A 7,587-nucleotide genomic window follows, 5' to 3' on the forward strand; every position below is an offset into this window, starting at 1 on the left:
GAAATCCCTTGGCCAAAAGGCCTCTCCCTCCCTTCCTCCAAACCCCCGACCCAAATCTCCCCCACACAAATGAAAGAAACCAAATTTCTCTCAAAACCCCTCCAAGGCCAAAGGGAGGTTTGGCCCCAAACCCTCTTGGCAAACACTCCCTCTCTCCCGGGGAATCCTCCTAAACATACCATTTGGTCATCCCAGAAAGGCCAAACACAGCAAAATCCCCCAATCTCCCGCAATTCCCAGCGGCCTTGGGGCCAACCCCTCCCTCTAAGGGCCTCCCGGTCAAACATGCCCGAAACCTTTCCCCCACAACACCCCTGCCCGCCAACCAAGCCACCAGGGGCAGAAAAACAGAAAGGGCAAACCCCCAACTCCCTACTTTCCCCAACTCCCAACAAACACACTTTCAGCCCAAAAACCCCATCTCACCCAAACCACAAAAAACACTAAACACTGTTAGAAAACCCCCTTCCCCCCTCCATCAAAACCTTCACCAAAAACCGTAACTATAAAACCCAAAAACAAAAGTAAAGAAAAATCATAAACCAAAAACAAAAACAACCCTCCCCTCACCAAACTCCCACACTCCCTAAACTCCAAAAACCCCCGCCCAACACAAACCCCAAAACAAAACCACTCTACAAACAAAGCAACCATTTCCCTCCACCCAAACAAAAACAAAACCCCAACCCCCAAAACCCACCAAACCCCACTCCTACCCCCAAACTCAAAACCACCCCCACCAAAAACCCCCCACCACAAGAAAAAAAATCCAAACTCCCCACCGTCACTATTGGCAACTCCCCCCACAACAAAAAACCACATCACGCCCCATCCCGTAAGAAAACCCTCCCCATCCCTAAAAACCTCTTAATAAACACCCCTCCCCAATAATTTCCCTCCAAAACACAACCCCCTAAAACTCCCAACCCCCAACCCCCAAACCCCCCAACTCACCAAAACAACTCCCCCCCATCCACAGCAAAAACCCAACCTCCCACTCTCCCCAAATTCTTCCATTTCCCTTTCCCAAAGGCCAAAAAAAACACAAAACAATCCCCCCTTCCCCCACCACCACCAAAAACCCACCCCCCTTAACCCAGGCACTCCACAAACACGCCCACCCCAACCCAAACACCATGCCCGGCACTCCCCACACCCAATTCCCCCCCAAAAACCACCAAACAACCAACCCCACCCCATAAACCAACACCCCTAAACACAAATTCCCAACCTACCCAAGAAAAACAAAACACACAAAAAGAAAAACACAAACAAACATCCCCCCAAAATACCCCAACAACCCCAGCAAAAATTTCCTACCGCCTCCCTCCAAAAATCCACCCCCAAACCAAAACAGCCAAAACCAAAACCCACAACCCCACCCCCTTACATCCAGCTCACCTCCCTCCAAAACCCGCCCACCACCCTAAAAGAAAACTTTTTCCCTACCTAAAAATACAAAACAACAAAAGAAAAAGCATACCACCCACATCAAAACAAAACAACAAACAAAAAGAAAAAAACACATGGCAAAAATTATAAACAACATCTACCATCAACACCTCCACTCACCACCAAAAAAACCAAAAAAAACAAACTAACCAAAAACCAAAAAGGTAAAATATATATATAAAAAACCATAAAAATATATTAATAAACTTCTTCATCCATCTCCCAAACAAAACACAAAACCCAAAACACCCCCTCGGCAAAAGAAAAACAAAAAATTCCCCTTTTACCGTCCAAAAACACAACACCAAAAAACACAAACACCTCAATCTCTCTCCCTCCCAACAACACCCAAAGAAAAAGGCACCCCTCCCCACCCTTAAAAAACAAAAAAACCCCAACCCAAAAACAATCACCCCCCCCAAAACCCAAAACCAAACCCCAACCCACCAAAAAAAAACCCCAAAAACCACCAAAACAAAACAAAAACCCTCCCTTGCCGAAAAAACAAAAACCCAAACCAACACCAACTCTAAAGAAACAAAAAATAAAACAAAAGAAAAAACACTAAATAAAAAAAAAACAAAAAAACCCAAACTGCAATTTCTAGAAAAACTACCCCTCCAAAAAATACTCCCAAAACCTTCTTAACTCATACTCAGAAAAACATTCCAAAAAAAACATAAACTATCTGAAAAAAACCCAGAAAAAACTCTCAAGAAAAAATAAGAAAAAACTTCTCCAAGAAAAATCACCAATCCAAAACAAAAAACCCTTAGAAAAAACAAAAAAATCCCAAAAAAAAAACCCCCAACCAAAACCGAAACCCAACCCCCCAACCTAAAAAATCCCCAAAAAACCAAAAACACCCAAAAAACAACAAACAAAAAAACCCCAAAAAACAAACCAAAACCCAAAATATCCCAAGGCCAACCCAGAAAACCCTAAAAATCAACACTCCCTACCAGAAAGAAAATCACACCAAAAACACTCAAAAATCCAAACTCCCAATTTAAAAAAAACCACTTAAAAAATCCCAACTATCTACAAAAATCCAAAGTATCCCAAACCCTAGCAACAAGGAAAAACCACCAAAAAGGAAAACTCCCAAAACTCCCTAACATTCCAAAGTAAACACCAAAACAAAATCCACTTAGCAGAAACACTCTCCAAAATTTAAAATCACAGAAAACAAAAACCACTATCCCAAAAAAAAAAACCAAGTCCAAGAAAAATCCCAACCAAGAAAAACCCAAAACAACAAAAATCCAAACCAATCTCAAAAAACACAAAAACTCCCAACCAAAAAACAAAAACCAAAAACCACTCCACCCAAACTCCCTACCCCAAACATCAATACAACACTCCACCAAACCCAAACCTCCTCAAAACAACAACAAACCATCAAGCCAAAAAACCACCATCCAAACCAAAACCTCTCCAAATCCCCAACAACTCCCCAACCCCCCCACCGCCCATTCTCCCCACCCTTCACCATCCCCACCCCCCACCCCACCTACTCCGCCACCACCACCAACCACCACCACCACCGCCATCATAAAACCCGCCCAAAAACATCCATTAACCCCCACCAAACCCCCCCACCGAACCCCAACCCCATAAAAACACCCTCCACCCCATTCACCCTCCCCCCAATCCCCTCCCCGCCCGTAAAACCCTCCAAAACCCCCCACCCCCTTCAATCACAAAACTCCCAAACAACCGGGCCTTCCCCCCCCCTCACCCGGGCTCCAACCGCCCCGCCTGGGGCCCCCGGAAATCGGGAAACCCGGGCCCCCCCCTGCCCCGGCCGCCCCCAAACCCCGCGGGCTCCCCTCCCCCTCCCCGCCGGCCCCCGCCCAACCTTTCCCCGGAGGGGCTCCCCGGCCGGCTCCCTTGTTTGCGGAGGAGGGGCGCGCGGTGGTGCGTGACTGGCGGCGTGCGCCTGAGGGGCTCCTGGGGAGGGAGGGGTCTGCCTCAGGCCCCGGAGGCCAGGCTCCAGGCCCCCCGGGCTAGCACGGTGCCTCAGTTTCCCCCGGGCCGTGGTGGGAGCCGCCGTGGGCTCGGAATCGGGATCTCCGCCTAGAAGCTTCCCTCCGCCCTCGCTTTTCCTGGCCCGGCCAGCCCGGCCTCTCTCCCCCTCCCCCCACCGGTCTAACCGCTCCTCCCAGTCTCCAGCCGGGTCGCACCCATTCTCTGCCGCCCCCCCCCTCCCCGGGAGCTCATCGGGCTAGTCAGGCAACCAGCGGTCGTTGCTTAAGCCCATCCCAGTCCTCCGGCTTCCCAGGGTTCTTCCCCCTCCCTCCCCCCTCCCCCTCCCCCCCCCCTCCCTCCCCCCCCCCCCCCCCCCCTCCCCCCACCCCCCCCCCCGCTCTCCCCCCCCCCCTCCCCCAGCTCTCCCCGTCCCCCCTCCCTCCCCCCTCTCCCCTCCCCCCTCCCTCCCCCCTCCCCTCCCCCCCCTCCCTCCCCCCCCTCCCCCCCCCCCCTCCCCCCCCCTCTCCCCCCCCCCCCTCCCCCCTCTCCCACTCCCCCCTCCCTTCCCCCAACTCTCCCCCCCCCCTCCCCCAAGTCTCCAAACCACCCTTGCCCTACGCCCCAACTCATCCGCCCTTCCCCACGTCTCTCCCACTACCATTTTCCCTCCCCAAACTCCACCACACACTAAAACCACCCTCCCTTCCTGCCCCTTTTAAATCTCCCTCACTTCCCTAATCCCTCCAACCTTCTTAAAGAAAATCAAAACCCCTCCAAACCAAAATAAAGGGGAAACAATAAAAAAGGCTATAAAAAAGGAAAAAACTAACCTCAACATAACTCCAAAATTAAAAGTAAAAAAACCTAAATTTAAAACTACCAAATCCAAAAATTTTACCTATTACCAACCTACCTCAATTTCTCATCCAAAAAAACCCAATTTTACTAAAGACATTATTTAAAATTTCCTTTAAAAAGAAATACCCCAAATATTAACTCACCTACAAACTTATATCCCAAAATACTAAAAGAAAAAGAACCTTATATCAAAATATTTATAACAACTCTTTTTATAGTAACTAAAAACAAAAATAGATACCCATCAAATGGGAAAATAGCTAAAAAAATTATAGTTATAAAATTATAGAATATTACTATTTCTGTAAAAAAACAACCAACAAATAATTCCAAGAAAAACCTAAGAACTTACCAGGCCAATCATTAAAACCAAACAGAACCAAGAAAATCATTAATACTTCAACAACAATACAAAATAAATTCCAAATAGACCCAAGCCATCCCTCCAACAAAGAATCAACCATCATTTCTAATAAAACAAAATAAAACTGAAACAGCAAAAAAAAACTCTAGAGAATGACAAAAAACCATTACATTAATTTAATCCCTCTATTTATAACACCATTTTTAATTTCCTTCACAAACTAATTATACAATATTTCAAAACCAATTCTTTTTGTAAAAAAGCAAAAATAACATTTTAGTCATTATACTTATTGTGTATCTAATTTATATTTAATATATTTAACATCTCTAGTCATCCACCATCTAGAGAGAAAGTAAGAAGGTAGAAAAATTGGAACAAGAAATTTTGGAATTATTAATTAATAAAAATTACCCCATACATATAACCTTAAATAAAAACTGTTTAAATTTAAAAAAAAAAAAAAAATAACTCCTTTGGTTAGTATTGGCTGGTACCCTAATAATACTTTCCCACAATAATTTTATATTCCTTTCCAAAATCCCCAAAATCATTATCGGTAAAATCCCTTTAAGTCTTGCCCGAAAGGGCTCCCTGGGCCTTGCCCGAATGCCCCTTCCAGCTTTCTAGCCTTGGAGGGCCCAAGCAGACAAGGACAGGGCCAGGGGCCAGGAGCCCCAGGCCGACCTGGCCGCCTCTTGGCTGGCAGCGGGGGTCGGGCGGGACTGGGGCCACAGGGGAACAATGTCAACCCGGGGGCCCGTCAAGGGCCCAGCCCTCCCTGGAAAAGGGTCCCGGCTGTCCCCTGCGGCTCCTCAGCTGTTCCCTCAGGCATTCCCGGCGGCGGCCTGGAAAACCCCCGGCACTTCTGGTCTTCCATAACTAGTCATGGAGACGGCAGAAAGCAGATGTGGCCCCGAAAGCGGAGGGGGGCAGGGGGGCCGAAGGCAGAATATTTCCGGCTCCCACAAAAGGTCCGGGCCCGAAGCATCAGGCAAACGGCAGACCCAAAGCTCAGATGTGGCTGAAACCTGGGGCAGGAACTCTCCAGAGGAGGAAAGGGCGGTGGGCAAAGTCACTGCAGACCCCTGGGGGAAGAAGGGCCCCTAAGCAGTACTAAGGCCAGCTCCCTAGAGCAGGAAAATAAGTGGGTAGTAGTGAAAATGAAATAAATGAAATAAAAGTGAATTAAAGCGAAAAATAAAGAATAAGTAAAATGAATAGGTAAAAGTGAATGAATAATTAGGATAATTAGTGGTGAATAGTGAATGAAGTGAATAAGTGAAGTGAAATGAAATAATAGTGAAAGTGAATAAGTAGTGAATGAATATGAATAGGTAGTAATGGAATAGATAGTGGTTGGTGGTGAATGGTGAATGAGGGAAGAGTGAAAGTGAATGAAATGGTGATAGTGAATGAATGGGTGAGTGGTAGTGATGGGGAGTGAATGGGTGAGTGAATAAGAATGGAGTGAATGGTGGTGAATGAATGGTGGTGGTGATAGGGTGGTGGGGGTAATGGATTTTTTGAATTAGATGGGGTGGTGGGGGGGGGGATTGGGGGTGACGGTCCTTTAATTTTGGGCCACAAAGCTACTTTAGCCCCTTCCACCCACCAAGGCAGGAGAAGGCGCCCCTGCTGGCCCCCGGCAGAAACAGGGGAACCCCGGCCCTGACCCCGGGGCCCCGCCCCGTCCGGAGAATTAACCTGGGAACTTGAGGGCCCAGGGAGGGCAAGGCTGGGGGGGCTTGGGGGGCGGGGAAACCCAGGGGGGAGGGGGGCCCCTGCCGGGGAACCCGCTCCAAGGAAACGGGAAATTTGGAACCTCCAAGGTTTGAAGCCTCGATCCCTTCGCCCCCCCCGCCCCCCCCCGGTTTCCCCAGGGCAGGCCTTCCAGTGGTCTCCGGGCCAAGGGAAGTCCTGGGGGCCCCTTCCCCCAGGGAAGCCAGGGAATCCAGAAAATTGGAAGAAGGCCAAAGGGAGAAAACAGGGCCCGGGAAGGGCCCCACAAATTTCCTCCCCCCCAGTTGGGTACCCCTGGCGTCCCTTCCCCCCCCGGCCTTCCTCTTAAAAGGGGAAAGCCAACACCGCCATTTCTACCAAGGAACATTCCCTCCCTTCCCCCGCCCTCCCCCCACAGACCCTCATGAAAGATTGGGGGGCAAAGGGGAAAGCAGGCCCCCCCGGGCCCCCGCCCCCCTCCCCCTCCCCCCTTCCCCCACCCCCACCCTGCCCCCTCCCCCCCCCCAGGCCCTTCCTCCTCCCCCCTTCCCCAACCCCATTGTTCCCCACCCCCTCCCCCCACACCCCCCCCCTTGGGGCTCAGTCTGGGCAGGGTGGAGCCACCCCAAACTCTCCCCCCACCCCGGGCTGGGCCCCCTCCCCCTTTCCCCAAACCCCAACCCCCCCAACCCCTTCCCCAAAACTGGCCCTCTGGGGTCCCCTTTTCCCCATTGGGTCCCCAATTTCCCCCAACCCCCCCCCCCACCCAACCCCTGCCAACTCTCCCTGAAACCCCCTGTCCCCCCCAAAGACCACCCAATCCCCCTTTGGGAAAACGGCACCCAAAATGAAAATTGGGAAAACCCCCCTTCCCCAGTAAACCCAGGGGAAAAAACCCAGGGCCCCCCCTCCCTCCAAAACCCCCTTCCCGCCTCTCCAATGGGTGCCACCCCCCTTCCCAAGGAACCAGCCCCCTTTCTCCCTCCCCACCCCCGAAGGCCCTTCACCCCAACCCTCTAACGCTTGGACCCTTCCCCCCCCAAATTCCAAGTCCCCCCCTTCTCTGTCCCCCGGGCAACCCCCCCCTTCCCCCACGCCCAGAAAGGGGAAACCGGAAAAGGCAAAACCCGGCCCCACCACCTTTCCAAACCCCCTCCCCCCCGGCAACCCGGTCCCAAAACCCCAAGAAAACAATTGGTCTCCCCTTCCCAAACTTTTCC

This window comes from Sarcophilus harrisii, chromosome 1 (genome assembly GCF_902635505.1).
Source record: "Sarcophilus harrisii chromosome 1, mSarHar1.11, whole genome shotgun sequence".
Classification (NCBI taxonomy): Eukaryota; Metazoa; Chordata; class Mammalia; order Dasyuromorphia; family Dasyuridae; genus Sarcophilus; species Sarcophilus harrisii.